Source organism: Pristis pectinata, chromosome 7, assembly GCF_009764475.1.
Source record: "Pristis pectinata isolate sPriPec2 chromosome 7, sPriPec2.1.pri, whole genome shotgun sequence".
NCBI lineage: Eukaryota > Metazoa > Chordata > Chondrichthyes > Rhinopristiformes > Pristidae > Pristis > Pristis pectinata.
Window position 1 is genome coordinate 11,805,275 of NC_067411.1, and position 17,622 is coordinate 11,822,896.

Genomic DNA, 17,622 nt, shown 5'->3' on the forward strand with positions numbered 1-17,622 from the left:
CCTCACAAATTTCCAACTGATCTATTTCCTGATGTATCATTTAACAACCTTCCTCACAATCCACAGCTCCACCAACTTTCACGTCATTGGCAAACTTATTAATCAGACCACCTACACTTTCATCCAAATCATTAATATAATTATTATCATCAATATAAACATTAGTACACGGGACATTTAAAAGACTCTTAGGTATTATTTAATTTTCTTAATTTTTTCATTTTATTTACAGCGTGGTAACAGGCCCTTCCGGCCCAATGAGTCTGCGCCGCCCATTTAAACCCAAATTAACCTACCCGTACGTCTTTGCAATGTGGGAGGAAACCGGAGCACCCGGAGGAAACCCACGCAGGCACGGGAGAACGTACAAACTCCTTACAGACAGTGACGGGAATCGAACCCCGATCGCTGGCGCTGTAATAGCGTCACGCTAACCGCTACCCTACCGATGTCGGAAAAACGGAGGGTGATGGGCTATGTAGGAGGGAAGGGTTAGATTAATCATGGAGTAGGTTTATATAGGTCGGCACAACATTGTGGGCCGAAGGGCCTGTACTGTGCTGTAATGTTCTATGTTCTATAATGTGGGAAAATGTGAAATTGTCCATTTTGGCAGGAAAAAATTTTTAAAAATGTATTAATTAAATAGTGACAGTTTGCAGAATTCTGAAATACAGAAGGATCTGGTGTCCCAGTGTATGGTTCACGAAACACAAGAACAGAAGAAGATAGGAGCAGGAGTAGGGCCCAGACCTCTCAAGCCTGCCCTGTCATTCAATGTGTTCATGGCTGATATATGCTGGCGGCAACTCCTCTTCTGTGCCATTTCCCCATTACCTCCAATTCCTCGATCTATCAGATATTTATCCACCTCCACTTTAAATATTACTAACTATCCAGCTTCCACCACCCACCAGAGCAGAGAATTCCAGAGATTTACCACTCTCTGAGAGAAGAATTTTCTATGTTCCTCAGTTTTAAATGATCGGCCCTTGTTTTGTAACTATATCACCTTGTACGAGACTCTCCCACTGGTGGAAGCATCTCCCCTGTCAAACCCCTTAGGAATTATATGTTTGAAAAATAATAAGGTAAGCCCCCATTCTTCTAAACTCCATGGAATAGAGGCACAAGTTATTTAATCTCCCTTGATAGGACAACCCTCTCATCCCAGGAATTAGCCTGGTAAATCTGCTTTGGACTGTCTCCAAAGTTACTACATTCTTTTAGGTAAGGGAACCCAAACTGAATGCAATATTCCAGCTGAGGCCTCACCAACACCCTGTACAATTGCAACAAAACCTCCCTCCATAAAGCAATCACTGACACATTCCACAAATTCTTCTTCTGCAATACCCTTGTCAGTTTGGTTTGCCCAATCAATACGTAGATTAAAATCTCCTATGATTAATGCACTTCCCTTCAAACATGCCCCTGATATTTCCCCAGTTATATGCTCACCTACTGAGAGGTCGCATTTTGGTGGTCTATGGACGACTCGCATCCACGTCTTCCTCACCCCACTATTCATGATTTCAACCCAAACCAATTCCACATCACTGCCCACTGCCTCTATGTCATGATTCAGTGCCGCTCTGGTACCTTCCTTGATTAACAACAGCACCTCACCTTCTTTCCCCTTTGACCTGTTCTTTTGGAATAGTGTATAACCTGAAATATTAAGCACCCAGTCCTGGTCACCCTGAAACCACGTTTCTATAATAGCAATTACATTATACTCATATGTTGCTATCCATGCCATCAACTCATCTATCTTGTTGCAAATACTATGTGCATTCAAATAAAGAGCATTAAGATGTTTTACAATTGTTTGCAATTTGCTCTGCTTTGCATTTTCATTTACATCTTATGCCCAGGCCTTCACACTAGGACTGTCAATCTCTCTCTCTCTCACTATCCTGTGCCCCTGCTGTTTTACTTCCTCCTGATTTATTAAACCTTCTGTTCTTGGAGCACTCCCCCCTCTCCAAGTTACTTTAAAGCCCTGTCCACAAGCCCAGTTAGGTAATTCGCCAGGACACTGATCACGGCACAGTTCAGGTGGAGCCCATCCCAACAGAACATCTCTCTCTTTCCCCAGTACTGGTGCCAAAGTCCCATGAAACGGAACCCATTTCCCCCACAGCAAACTTTGGGGCATGCATTTACCTCTCTAATCCCACTTACCCTTTGCGGGTAGTTTATTTAGCCTGTGGCTCCAGAGATTATCACCCTTGTGGTTCTACTTTTATATACTAATATATGCAATAAAGTCTCATTTAAGATAAGATATCTTTATTGGTCACATGTACATCAAAACACACAGTGAAATGCAACCCGCAAGTGTCGTTAAGCTTCCTGCGCCAACATAGCTAACCCACAAATTCCTAACCTGTACGTCTTTGGAATGTGGGAGGAAACCGGAGCACCCGGAGGAAACCCACGCAGACACAGGGAGAATGTACAAACTCCTTACAGACAGTGGCTGGAATTGAACCTGGGTCGCTGGCGCTGTAAAGCGTTACACTAACCGCTACACTACCATGCCTGCGGGAAGGATGTAACTTTTTTTGGAACAGTTCAAAGAAGCTTTACTTGACTGGTGTAAATGAACAAAAGGGTCGTCATGGATGTGGTGGGCCAAAGGGCCAGTGTCTGTGATGTATAACTCCATGACTCGATGACTATGACTAACACCTGGAATGAGTGGGTTGTCTTTTGAGGAATGGTTGGACAGACTCAGCTGTATCCATTAGAGTTTAAAAGAGAGAAAGGGGACTTGATTGAAATATATAAGATGCTGATTGTGGATATGGGAAAGATATTTACTCTTGTGGGAGAATCAAGAACTAGAGGTCACTATTGTTGGATTCGACTGTTTTAAGTAGTTTTTTAACATGTATAGTGTTTAATACACCTCCAGTGGCTGCACAAGGAATGGCCACTTCCTAGTTTATTGGTTCTTCCAACAGGTGAATACGTGTTTTCTCACTGGTTGGTTTTGCCACAGGTAGCTAATAGGTTTCCTGATTGGACTATTGTTAGCTAAGGAGCACCTCTTATCTCAGGTATAAAAGGTGTACTTTTTTGTTAATCACCCTCTAGCCTCTATCTCTCTCTTGCTTATCTCTGTCTCTTGTCTATCTCTCTCTTTATCTCTCTCTTGCTCTCTTCTCCCCCTGGCCCTAGCTCATCTTTAGTTCCTTTTGTCTCAGCTCATCTCCCAGTAGTAAAGCTGGTGCCATGTGCTCTGTGACTGTTTCTCTGTTTTAAACTTTTCCAATAAAACTTTGCGAAGCACCAAGTTGTTTTCAACTCATTCTTGGACTCCTGAAAGAACCTGCAGATTCAAAAATAACCGGATCTGACATTATTTAAAAATAAGGGATTGAAGTGAATGGTTAAAGCCATCAAAGCTGTGACAAACCCAGTGGGATAGGTTGGGTGAGCTTGGGCTTTTCTCTTTGGAGAGAAGGAGGATGAGAGGTGATTTGATAGAGGTGTACAAGATGATAAGAGGCATAGATCGAGTGGACAGTCAGAGACCTTTTCCCAGGGTGACAATGGCTAACACGAGGGGACATAATTTTAAGGTGATTGGAGGAAGGTATAAGGAGGATGTCAGGGGTACGTTTTTTACACAGAGAGTGGCGGGTGCATGGAACGCACTGCCTGCAGAGGTTGTGGGGGCAGTTACATTAGGGACATTTAAGAGGTTCTTAGATAGACACATGAATGATAGAAAAATAGGGGGCTATGTGGGAGGGAAGGGTTAGATAGATCTTAGAGCAGGATAAAATGTCGGCACAACATTGTGGGCCGAAGGGCCTGTACTGTGCTCTAGTGTTCTATGTTTTATGTTCTATAATTTCTCTGGTACTACAATCATATATTTAGGATTAAATATGCTGTGCTGTGCACATTGATATTGCGAAAGGATTAAGACCTCACAAATATTCAAGATCTGTCATAGAGGCTTGACCACACCAACTTGGGCTGGTGCTTCACTGCAGTATTACCAGAGTACTGCACTCTGAGAGGTTTTGCCTTTAATGATAGAATGTTAAATCAAGGTCCTGTATACTCTCTCTCAGTTGAGCAAAGATCCCATTGTATAATATTAAAACAGAAAAAAAAACATTCCCTAGTGTTCTCAACCCCTCAATCAACATAATTACTAGATCATTAGCTCATTGCGATTTCTGGGAACTTGCTGGGCACAATTTAGCTGCTGTGTTTCCAATATTACAACCATGACTGCACTTCAAAAATACCTCTTGTCTCCAAAGTACATTAAGAAGAGCTGGAGCCCAAAAAAGCAAACATTTCTCTTTTTTTTAACAACACAAGGACAGCTGCCGAGTTTACTTCCATATACTTAGCACCAGTAGACAGAAGATCCGGAAATATAGGAATAAGAATAAGCTATTTGGACTCTTGAGTCTGTCCCACCATCCAATAAGGTCACCGATGATCTCTGGAACTGGAGGAATGGCTCTCAACTTTTCTGAATGAGAATCCCACTACTTCACACCCTGTAAAATACATCCTCCTAAACCCAAATCCACATCTGTTTCATCTTTCCAGCACTATGGCACAGCTAATAGACTCACTGTCTCATGGGTCCAGTGACCCAGGTTCAATCCCAACCTTGGTTCTACCTGTGTGGAGTTTCCATGTTTTCCCTGTGACCACCTGACTTTCACCTGGGTGCTCCCATGTCTCCAAAAAACGTGCAAGTTGTTAGGTTATTGGAAATTGCCCTGAGTGATAGAATCGGGGGGATTGTTGATGGAAATGCAGAGAAAATAAAATGGATTAGGGTAGGATTCATGGAAAAATGAGTGCTTGATGGTCAGTGTAGACTCAGTGGGCCAACGGGCCTGTTCCCATGCTTTAACTCTATCTGCAGATTTTTGCTCCAATCAGTATGTGAGTTGTTCCTCCATTCTAAGTTCAATTGTCACTAAACATTACCGTTCTTGCATTGCAGACAGAAAATTCCAACCAGATATTTGATCAGTTGGCCTATTCTAAATTACCCTCAGTAATTGACCTTAGTCAGCGTGAATTATTTCCCATTTGACAGCTACTCTGTCACTTTAACTACAAAAGCAGAATAATGTAAACACTGGAAATCTAAAATAAGACCAGAAAATGCTGGGAATACTTAGGTCTCACAGAATTGATGGAGAGAGATACAGTGAGAACATTTCAAGCCAATGACTTTTATTAAGTTTAATTTTCCCCTCAATTTTCCTCCCCTTCCCCCTTTTTGAAAGCACCTCAAAGCTTCTTTTAACTAACCTTTTTAACTGGAATAGGCCAAAATTCTCAGGAGTTCAGCAGAATTCACTGAAACTCATAAAGTTCTTGGAGGGCTTATCAGTGTGAGAACAACTGTCTCACCAGGCTGAAGAGTAGCTGTTCGTCAGATGGTCAACTGTCTTGATCTGAATGAGGAGAAATTTCTTCAGAAGCTTGTGAATATTTGGAATTCTCACAACTTCAAAAGGTTGTGGATGTTCAGTCACTGAGTATCTTCCATTGGGAAATAGGTTTACCACAAGTGGGAGGATAAAGGGATATGGAGATAGGGTAGGAATGTGCTGACTTACATATACAGCCTTTATCTGAGTGAGTGGTGGAGTGTATGGCCTGCTTCACTCTCACTTTTGATGTCCTACCAAATATGCTTCAGGGAAACAATGTCAAATGATCAAAAGATATTTCTTGTTGGTGAATGACCTTCAAGCTGTTTTATGCTCTATACTTCAGAATAAATAACTATGGCATTTATTACTGTGGAAAAAAAAGAGAAAGTCTGCTTCTAATGAAGAAAGAGTGGTGTTTGTACTTGAGGTATCTCTGATTAATTGTACCCATTGTAGGAAGCAGGCTGTGTGCTATTGGTCAAACAGGAACCAATATTCTTTATTATCATAGAATCATGGTATAATTACAGTCATTCAGCAATTGTGCCTGTGTTGATTCTCTACTGGAGCAACTCACCAGCTCCACTCCCGAGAATCTTTCCGTATCCTTTCAATTTTTTCTTCACTATGTACAGTATATTAATCCAATTCCCTCGTGAAGACCATAGTGGAAACTGCCTCCACCACATCTGCAGTGCTCTCCATATTCCAACCACACGCTGCGTTAAAAATTTATCCGCGCATCTCTCTTGTTTCTCTTCTCCTATATTTTATACATGACCTTTAGTCCTCAGTCCTTGCCATCGAAAGGAAGCAGCCTTCTATTATCTACTCTATTTAGATCCCTTGTCATTTTATTTACATCCACCAAATCTCCCCTCACCCTTCTCCTCTTTAAAGAAAACAGTCCCAGACTCTCTAACCTAATTTTGTAATTGTAGTTTCTCATCCCAGAAACCACTCTCATAAATCTTTTTTTGGGCCTTCTTCAGTGCCTCCACATCCTTCCTATAACGTGATTAGAATTGAACACATTACTCCACTTGAGGCCAGAGCATCATGACTTCCCTGCTTTTGTACTCTACGCACCAATTGATAAAGCCCAGAATTGTGTATGGAGACACAAGAGACTGCAGATGCCGGAGTCTGATACAACAAACATTCTGCTCAATGAACTCAGCAGGTTGAGCAGCATCTGAGGGGGGTAGAGGAATTGTTGGTCTTTCAGGCATCAGGACTGGGGCAAGAGCGGCAGGGACAATGGACTGACCAGGATAGTCCTGTTTCTGGATCTTGGGTAAGATAGAAGTGGAAAGTCCAGGGTTGAGGCTGTGAAGGGGAGATCTCCTGATGTGATGAGATCTGGGACAGTACGGGTGACAGTGACCTGGTGTTCCTTGGTCATGGTCCAGGGTAGGCATGAGGAAGTATCCGATAGCTGTCATCTGGCTTCTGCAAAGTAGGGGTCTGTCTGCCAGACTACAGCGTCACTGGCCTTTGACCCAACTCATCCACACCGCTCAAGATGCCAATCTACACTAATCCCATTTGCCTGCATTTGACCCATATCCCTCTTAAACCTTTCCCATCCATGCACCTGTCCAACCGTCTTTTAAGCGTTGTAATTGTGCCTGCCTCAACCACCTCCTTGGGCATCTCGTTCCATACACCCTCCACCCTCTTGTATGAAAAACTTGCCCCTCAGATCTCTTCTAATTAGATTAATGAGGGATGATCCCACAGGTATTAAAGGTTCTGGGAAGGAGCAATGCCAAGAAGCTGCTCCCTCTGGCTGGAAAGTCTAGAGCCAGAGGACATAGTCTTAGGGTGAGGGATTGGTCAATTAGGACTGAGATGAAGAGTAATCTCTTTATGGAGGGAGTTGTAAAACTTTGGAAGCACTAGCTTCAGATGCACTGGGATATCTTTTAAGGTTGTGATTGTTAGATTTGTGGACACAAAATGATTGAGAAGATGTGGGAATCTGGTGGAAAGTGTAGCAGCCATGATCTGATCAAAGAATAAAGCAGGCTCCCAAACAGCCTTAGAAGTATACAACAGGGCAGAGATCCCCGCTGCAAGATAGTCCCCAAGCTTACTCCCAGGTTTAAAATCTTGATCAATCTTACCTACTTACTTCTTATGACACAGAAGAAGGATATTTGGCCCATTAGGTCCATGTTTTCTCCCAGCAGAGCAATCCCATCAGTCCCATACCCCTCTCCCTTCTTCCCTCTATCTCTGCAGTTTGCTGCCCCTCACATGAATCAACCTTCCGGGGTTATGAGCTTCAAGTTCTTAGGATTGAACATCACCAATAGCCAGTCCTGTTCCAACCGTGTAGACGCCATGGCCAAGAAAGTTCACCAGTGCCTCTACTACCTCAGAAGGCTAAAGAAATTTGGCATGTCCCCTTTGACAGTCACCGATTTTTATTGATGCACCATTGAAAGTATCCTATCTGGATGCATCTTGGCTTGATATGGCAACAGCTCTGCCCAGGACCGCAAGAAGCTGCAGAGAGTTGTGGACACAGCTCAGCATATCACAGAAACCAGCCTCCCCTCCATTGAATCTGTCTATACTTCTCGCTGCCTCGATAAGATAAGATAAGAAATCTTTATTAGTCACATGTACATCGAAACAGATAGTGAAATGCATCTTTTGCGTAGAGTGTTCTGGGGGCAGCCCACAAGTATCGCCACACTTCTGGCACTAAATAACACGCCCACAACTTCCTAACCTGTATATCTTTGAAATGTGGGAGGAAACCGCAACACTACCTTGCCTGCATGATCAAAGACCTCACTCACCCTAAGCATTCTCTCTTCTCCCCTCTGCCATCGGGCAGAAGATACAAAAGCCTGAAAGCACGTACCACTAGGCTCAAGGACAGCTTCTATCTCACTGTTATAAGACTATTGAACAGTTCACTAGCACGATAAGATGAACTCTTGACCTCACAATCTACCTCATTATGACCTTGCACGTTATTGTCTACCTGCACTGCACTGTCTCTGTAGCTGTGACACTTTACTCTGTATTCTGTATTGTTTTACTTTGTACTACGTCAATGCACCGTGTAATGAATTGATCTGTAAGAACGGTATGCAAGAAAAGTTTTGAACTGTACCTTGGTACAAGTGACAATATTAAACCAATTCCAATTCCAATTCCCCCAACCCCCACTTTTGATTCTTTTACCACCACCTATATGAAGGGTTAATTCACAGATGCCAATTAACCTGCCAGCACTTCTTTGGGAGTACTTGGTGGAAATCCACACAGTCAGAGGGAGGGTGTGCAAACTCCCACCAGATAGTACCCAAGGTCAGGATTGAACCCAGGTCACTGGGGCTGTGAAGCTAAATGCCAAGCCATCATGCTGCCAATTTTCAAACCCACTGCTATAAGATTCTTGAATGGACCTCTTGTACGATAAGATTGACTCTTTACCTCACAACCAACCTCACCATGGCCCTTGCACCTTATTGTCCACCTGCACTGCACTTTCTCTGTAACCATAACTGTAACACTCTACAACAACACGCACAAAATGCTGGTGGAACTCAGCAGGTCAAGCAGCATCTATGGAGGGAAATAAACAGTCAACATTTCAGGTCAAGACCCTGCATCAGGAGTGGAAAGGAAGAGGGCAGAAGCCAGAATAAGGTCAGGGGAGGGGAGGAGCACAGACTGGCAGGTGATAGGTGAGTCCAGGTGATAGGGGGAAGGTAGGAGGGTATTGGTATTGGTATTGGTTTATTATTGTCACTTGTATGGAGGTACAGTGAAAAACTTGTCTTGCATACCGTTCGTAAAGATCAATTCATTACACAGTGCAGTTACATTGAGTTAGTACAGAGTGCATTGAGGTAGTACAGGTAAAGACAATAACAGTACAGAGTAAAGTGTCACAGCTACAGAGAAAGTGCAGTGCAATAAGGTGCAAGGTCACAACAAGGTAGATCGTGAGGTCAGAGTCCATCTCATCTTATAAGAGAACCACTCAATAGTCTTATCACAATGGGGTAGATGCTGTCTTTAAGTCTGGTGGTATGTGTCCTCAGACTCCTGTATCTTCTACCTGATGGAAGAGGAGAGAAGAAAGAATGACCCAGGTGGGTGGGGTCTTTGATTATGTTGGCTGCTTCACCAAAGCAGTGAGAGGTAAAGACATAGAGTCCAAGGAGGGGAGGCTGGTTTCCGTGACGCACTGGGCTGTCTCCACAATTCTCTGCAGTTTCTTCCGATCCTGAGTAGACCAGTTGCTGTACCAAGCCATGATACATCCAGATAGGATGCTTCCTCTAGTGCATTGATAAAAGTTGGTGAGTGTCAAAGGGGACATGCCGAATTTCTTTAGCCTCCTGAGGAAGTAAAGGTGCTGGTGAGCTTTCTTCGCCGTGGCATCTACGTGATTTGACCAGGACAGGCTGTTGGTGATGTACACTCTCAGGAACTTGAAGCTCTCAACCCTCTCGACCTCAGCACCTTTGATGTAGACAAGTGCATTTACATCACCTCCTTTCCTGAAGTCAATGACCAGCTCTTTTGTTTTGTTGACATTGAGGGAAAGGTTGTGAAAGGGTCGGGGTGCTGGGATGAAGTGGAGTGATGTGAGAAGCTGAGAGGTGATAGGCAGAAAAGGCAAAGGGCTGAAGAAGAAGGAATCTGGTCAGAGAGGGCAGTGGACCATGGAAAAAGAGAAGGAGGTGGGGAATAGACGGGCAGGTCATGAGGGAGGGGAAGGGAATAGGGAAGGGCTGACTGGGCCACAGGAATAAGTGAAAACAAAAGTGGGAGGGAAGGGGAGGGGTCACTGGAAGTTAGAGAAATCGATGTTGAGGCCGTCAGGTTGGAGACTACCAAGGCGGAATACGAGGTGTTCTTCCTCCAACCTGCATCTGGCCTCAACGTGGCAGTAGAGGAGGCCATGAATAGACATGTCAGTATGGGAGTGGGATGTGGAACTGAAGTGGATGGCCACCGGGAGATCCTTGCCTTTGCGGCAGCCAGAGCGAAGGTGCTCGTAACACTCTAATTCTGCATTCTATTGTTGCTTTTCCCTTTGTACCACATCGATGCACTTACGTTTTGAAATGGTCTGTGTAGATGGTATGCAAAACTTGTATCAGGGTACGTGTGACAAAAATAAACCAATTCCAATTCCACTTTTCCTCAGATGGCCAAAGGGTGCAGATGCATTAATGATGAAGGTGAATTACATCACTGGTGCTACCTTTGCAGAGAGGTGGCTCCCAAGATATGGGACGAAGTCCAAAGGTTTGGGAGCTCACCAGGGCTATTGTCAGGGCCAGTGTTATACAGCACGGCAGGTTGATAGAAATATTTTTCATCCTCCGGTACCCTTCAACTTCTGAACATATGGATACACAAGCATTATCTGAACCCTGCAGCTTGGTAAATGAAATTGGAGCAAGCTTGGTTGGGAATTGGAGGTGACAAAAGTTGTACATATTCCTGTTCATCCTGTAGGTCAGCACCACTCCTGCTGGAGGTGAGGTGGGTGCTTTACTGCAGGTAGGAAGATTGCAAAGAAGAGTTGGAGTGAAGATACAACCTCCCTTAACTTCACTTGGCGTTGGGTCTGCAGTGGACCCATTGGTTAGAATCATTAATAGAAGAAAATTCAGAGGGCAGCCAAAATTGTGAGGAACTGACCACCATCCTGAAGCTCTTTTAAGGTTGATAAAGGCCATACATGATGACTGATGTAATTCCCCCTTTTTTCTTAGGAGTTGTCATGTGGTGAAGATCAGGTTCATTGTTCCAAAGCAAAAAGCAAACTGCTGGAGGAATTCAGTGGGTCAGTGTGGAGGGTAAAGGACAGTTGACGTTTCAGTTCAAGACCTTTCATCTGTTTGATTTTTGCTCCAGATTCCAACATCTGTAGGTGTATAGAGCTGCATAAAGTCATGAATGGCATAGGTAGGGTGAATGCACTCTGTCTTTTTCCCAGCATTGAGAATCAAGGACGTAGGTTTAAGGTGAGAGGAGAGAGATTTAATAGGAACCTGAGGGGCAGCTTTTTTACACAGATGGTGGTTTATATGTGGAATGAGCTGCCAGAGGAAGTGGTAGATACATTAACAACTTTTAAATGACAGTTGGACAGGTACCTGCATTGTAAAGGTTTAGAAGGCTACGGGCCAAATGCTGGCAAATGGCATTAGTTTGGATGGGGCATCTTGGTCGGCATGGACCAAATGGGCCAAAGGGCCTGTTTCCATACTGTTTAACTCTATGACTATCTGCAGTCTCTTGTGTCTTCATGTTCATTGTTCCCATTGATCATAGCGATTCTGGGAGTCACTGTGAGGAAACAGCTGAAGAGGGCTCTTCCAATGACTCTCCCTGTGCCAGACAGCCTTATTATCCCTTAATCGACGTCACTTTACTGGGAGCTTACTGCGTGCAAGTTGCACAAGACATTGGTGAGACCACACTTGGAGTATTGTGCACAGCTTTGGTCGCCCTGTTATAGGAAAGACATCATTAACCTGGAAAGAGTGCGGAGAAGATTTACGAGGATGCTGCCAGGACTTGATGGCCTGAGTTATAGAGAGAGGTTGGGCTGTCTGGGACTTTATCCAGATAAGATAAGATATCTTTATTAGTCATATGTACATCGAAACACACAGTGAAATGCATCTTTTGCGTAGAGTGTTCTGGGGGCAGCCCGCAAGTGTCGCCACGCTTCCAGCGCCAACATAACATGCCTACAACTTCCTAACCCGTACGTCTTAGGAATGTGGGAGGAAACCAGAGCAACTGGAGGAAACCCACACAGACACGGGGAGAACATACAATCTCCTCACAGACAGTGGCCGAAATTGAACCCGGGTTGCTGGCGCTGTAATAGCGTTACGCTAACTGCTACACTACTGTGCCTGGAATGAAAGAGATTGAGGGTTGACTTTAAAGAGGTGTATAAAATTATGAAGGGCAAAGTTAGGGTGAATGCACAAAGTCTTTTTTCCATGGAAGGGGAACTAAAACTGGGGGGCATAGGTTTAAGGTGAGAGGTGGAAGATTTAAAAGGGACCTGAGGGGCAACTTCTTCATGCAGAGGGTGGTGTGTATATGGAATGAGCTGCTACAGAAAGTGGTTGAGGCAGGTACAATAATAATATTCAAAAGACATCTGGATAAGTACATAGATGGGTTGGGGGGAGAGAAACAAAGGACTGCAGATGCTGGAGTCGAGATGAAAAACACGATGATACTGGAGGAACTCAGCAGGCCAGGCAGCATCCGTGGAGAAAAGCAGGCGGTCAACGTTTCGGGTAAGGACCCTTGTTCGGGACTGAAGATAGGAAAAAGGGAAGCCCAATATATGGGAGGGAAAAGCAGAGCAGTGATAGGTAGACAGAAGAGGGGAGTCGGGGTGGGCAGAGGGTGGTGATAGGTAGATGCAGGTAAGAGATAGTGGTAGGTGGGTGTGGGGCAGAAGGGGAGAGCAGGTCCACTGGGGGATGGATCAAAGGTAAGGAGACAGAGGAAAAAAAGAGGCGAGAAAAGGGAAGAAGAGAAGAAGCATGGTGGGGGGAGGGGGGTGGGAATTACCTAAAGTAGGAGGGGGGTTTAGAGGAATGTGAGCCAAGCGCAGCCAAACGGAACTCGCTTGGTGGGTACCATGGTTGGCATGGATGAGTTGGGCTGAAGGGCCTGTTTCCGTGCTATATTACTCTGTGACTCTAACTGGCACATTTTCTACACTACCAAAGTGTACTATTTGGGACTGTCAAAGACACTCCATAAATGCAGCACTTTTATCTGTGAGATCCCAAAACTCAGATTTAAATAGTCATAGCTCAATGATATTTATTTGCCGAAATGTTTGCTCGGATAGGATCTGACTATTTTGCTCATATCTCCTTTCTCTATCTTGTCACCAGATGAAAATCCTGTGCTGTTCCTGTGCTCTTGTTGCCTAAGGTAGACAAGGAAGCTGTAAACATCAAAATAGGAGGCAATATTTTTTTAATTAGAAGATTGCAAAGATTTCAACAGCTTTTACTGGCTATTAAACAGAAGAGCAACTTTTCCTGTGTTAACTGCCATTTCCTACACTAAGGAGAGAAGAAAATAGGACTACTTAAGAAAGTAAAACACAAAACAAAAATTCTGTTTCTATGCAACACACAGTCCAGCAGAGTATTATCATGAATCAATAACCAAAGGTTGAGTAATCATCTATCTACAGCCACCATTCACTCTGCTCAGTTAGTGGAAAAAATCTCCACTTTAAAACTGGTTTTAACTGCATACAGGAAATGGTAAAAATTAATTAGTGTAAGAGTCAAGATATCGAAGGAATGTTCTGTGCACTAAAGCGCAAGTTGTTTGGCGCCTGGAGTCTCCCTTTAAAAATTAAGAAAAAACATTTGCCATTTGTCTGGCCCTGTCTGGGTGCTGCGAGTTCAAGGAGGAAAGGACGTGGTGCACAGTGTCCTCTGGATAAGGCCTCATTACGAGGATAAGCCATATGTGGTGTTGAGCCACCAGCTGTAAGACATAAGTGCCAGGGTTAGCCAGGTGCAGAGGTTTATGGCAGTGCCACCAACAGAGACTGCAGTGGATGGTAAGTAAACCTGCCCTATTTTGTGTGTTGGCTGCAGAAGAAGGAAGAGATTGGATTTGTACTGCCCCTTTCAAATCTCAAACAACATCCCTTCATCTGCCAGGATGGCCATTTCATCTCTTTCAGTGGTTACATCAAGATATTGTCCCAACAGGTTTTCTGTCGCAAGCCATTCCAATGGGCTGGATTCGTGTCACTTAGGTCCAACATCCACCGTAGAACACAGAACAGGAAAGCACAGGAACAGACCCTCTAGCCCACGACGTCTGTGCCAACCATGATGCAAATGTAAACTAATCCCATCTGCCTGCACATGCTCTATATCCCTCCATCACCTGCTTGTCCGTGTGCCTGTCTACATGCCCCTTAAATGTTTCTGTCACATCTGCTTCTATCACCTCCCCTGATAGCACATTCCAAGCATCTACCATTCTCTGTGTAAGAAATATCTCCTTTAAACTGTCCCCCTCTGACCTTGAAGCTGTGTCCTCTAGTATTTGACATTTCCACCTTGGAAGAAAGACACTGATTGTCTACCCTATCTATGCCGCTCATGATTTAATAAACTTCTGTCAGGTCTCCCCTCAGCCTCCAACGCTCCAGAGAAAACAACCTAAGTCTGTCCAATCTCTCCTTATAGCACATGCCTTCTAAGATAAGAGATAAGATAAGATATCTTTATTTGTCACATGTACATCAAAACACACAGTGAAATGCATCCTTTGTGTAGAGTGTGCTGGACTCAGCTGGCAAGTGTCGCCACGCTTCCGGCACCAACATAGCACGCCCACAACTTCCTAACCCATACGCCTTTGGAATGTGGGAGGAAACCGGAGCACCCAGAGGAAACCCACGCAGACACGGGGAGAACATACAAACTCCTTACAGACAGTGGCCAGAATTGAACCCAGGTCGCTGGCGCTATAAAGCGTTACGCTAACCACTTCACTAACGTGCCAGGCAGCATCCTGGCAAACCCTCTCTGCGCTCTCTACAAAGTCTCCACATCCTTCCTGTAATGCGGTGACCAGAACAGCACACAATACTCCAAATGTGACCTAACGAAAGTTTTATACAGCTGCAACATAACTTCCCAACTTTTGTATACAATGTCCTGACTGATAAAGGCAAGTATGCCATTTGCCTTCTTTACAACCCTATCTACTTGTGTTGCTGCTTTCAGGAAGCCATGGACTTGCATCATTCAGGTTATTAGCAACATATTCTTTTCTGGAGTGAGAATTCAATTTTGACTGAGAGGCTTGGTGGGATGAATGACCTACCCTTGCTCCTATTGTCTCTGATTATGTCGACATTGCACTAAAAGTGAGTAACAACATAACACAACAAAGTTACAAAGATCAGCAGGCATGGTAGTGTAGCGGTTAGCGTAATGCTTTACAGCGCCAGTGACCCGGGTTCTATTCCGGCTGCTGTCTGTAAGGACTTTGTATGTTCTCCCCGTGTCTGCATGGGTTTCCTCCGGGTGCCCCGGTTTCCTCCTGCATTCCAAAGACATATGGATTAGGAAGTTGTGGGCATTTTATGTTGGCGCTGGAAGTATGGCAACAGTTGCAGTCTGCCCCCAGAGCACTACGCAAAAAAGATGCATTTCACTGTGTGTTTCAATGTACATGTGACTAATAAAGATATTTTAAAAGCAAGATACTGCCAATATTGTAAACAAAAGTAGAAAATTCTGGAAGTATCCAGAAACCAGGCAGCATGTGAGGTGGGAGAAAAAGAGTTATGGTAGAAGCTGATAATAGATCATCAACTTACAGTGATAACCCTAGCTGTTGAGCAGTTTTCACTGAGTCTGGGGCAGATATCCTCTCAGTAGGTTATTAAAGTGGCTGCGTGGTACAACACCAGATATACAACGCTAATCTGCAGCAATTCACGTTGTCTTGACTACAATCAGACAGAGTGTTGGAGGTAGGTGATTGATATGGGAATCTGCTTGATCAACACCTCATCCACCACTTTAAACTTACACTTCCTCCATCACCAGTCAACTGTGGCTCTAAGGTGACACATGGACAAGATGGACCTCGCCAAGTCTTCCACAACAGCACCCCCACAAGCCTGCAGCCTCCACTACCCAGAAGGGCAGTGGCAGCAGGTGCAAGGAAAGACCATCTTCTGGAATTACCCATCCAATTGAATTGCAAATACATCACATGGAGGATCATCACTGGGTTGGCATGCTGAAACTTCCTACGTAATAAGACTGTGAGGGTTCCTCCCTAATAGCCTATAGCCTAATGCAGCTCCAGTAGATGACTCAGTACTGCAAAAGGCAGCCAGGGATGGGCAATAAATGCAGGTCTTGCCATTGATGCCCCTGTTCCCAATCAAAGTATCAAAATTGTATTGCCAAATGATGCCTTCCTGAACAATCTTGGGCACCTTACAAAGCTACATGATATATGATATGTAATTGTTCTATGTTCTATAGCCTAGTAATTTCTAGGGTAGGGACATGTTCAGCACAGCTTTGTGGGCTGAAGGGCCTGAATTGTACTGTAATTGTTCTATGTTCTATGTTCTATTATCCAGCTCCAGTGTTATTTAATGGCACATTTTAAAGTACCGAAGAATTTTGGAACTACTTGATCCCAAGAGGGCCATAGAATGGGTGAAGCTTTCAGCATAACTTGCCCATTTATGGACTTGGACCTCTCTCCTGGTGTGATCATGGACTACCAGTCTCCAATGTATTATTGCTGTATAATTTTAACTTATACAACACGGTAACAGGACCAATTACACCCATGTTAACCTACTAACCCATACATATTTGGAATGTGGGAGGAAATCAGAGCACCTGGAGGAAACCCACACAGTCGTGGGGAAAATGTACAAACTCCTTACAGACAGTGGCGACAATTGAACCCTGATCGCTGGTGCTGTAATAGTGTTATGCTAACCGCTATGCTACCATGCCTTAGTTGAAGCAAATGGCATATCTAATATACATTACTTAATTCTATATATATTTCATCTTCAAGTGTTTATCCCTTTTATAAGCTACCATTGAATGTTCTTTCAGGCAGTGTATAGAAACCTTTAAACGTAGAAAGTAGAAGCAGGAGTAGGCGACGAGGCCCTTCAAACCTGCCCCACCATTCAATGTCATCATGGCTGATCTATGCTCCCTCAAATCCTCCTCTGAGCCAGTTCCCCATAACACTCAATTCCTTAATCTTTGAAATATTTATCTATTGCCACCTTAAACATATCTAATAATCTGCACTCCATGACTCTTAGGGGGCGGGCAGAGAAATCCAGAGATTCACCACCCTCTGATAGAAGAAATCTCTTCACACTTTCCTGTCCACCCTGTCAAGCCCCTGAGGATCTTATACATTTGAATAAGGTCACCCCCTCATTCATCTAAACTCCAAGGAACACAGACCCCAACTGTCTAGTGACAACACTCTCATCCCAGGAATTAACTTCGTGAATTTTGTTTGGACTGCTTCCAATGCTACTATATCTTTCATGTATGTCAGGGAACCGAAACTGCACACAGTCGTCCAGGTGAGGCATCACCAACACCCTGTACGACTGTAA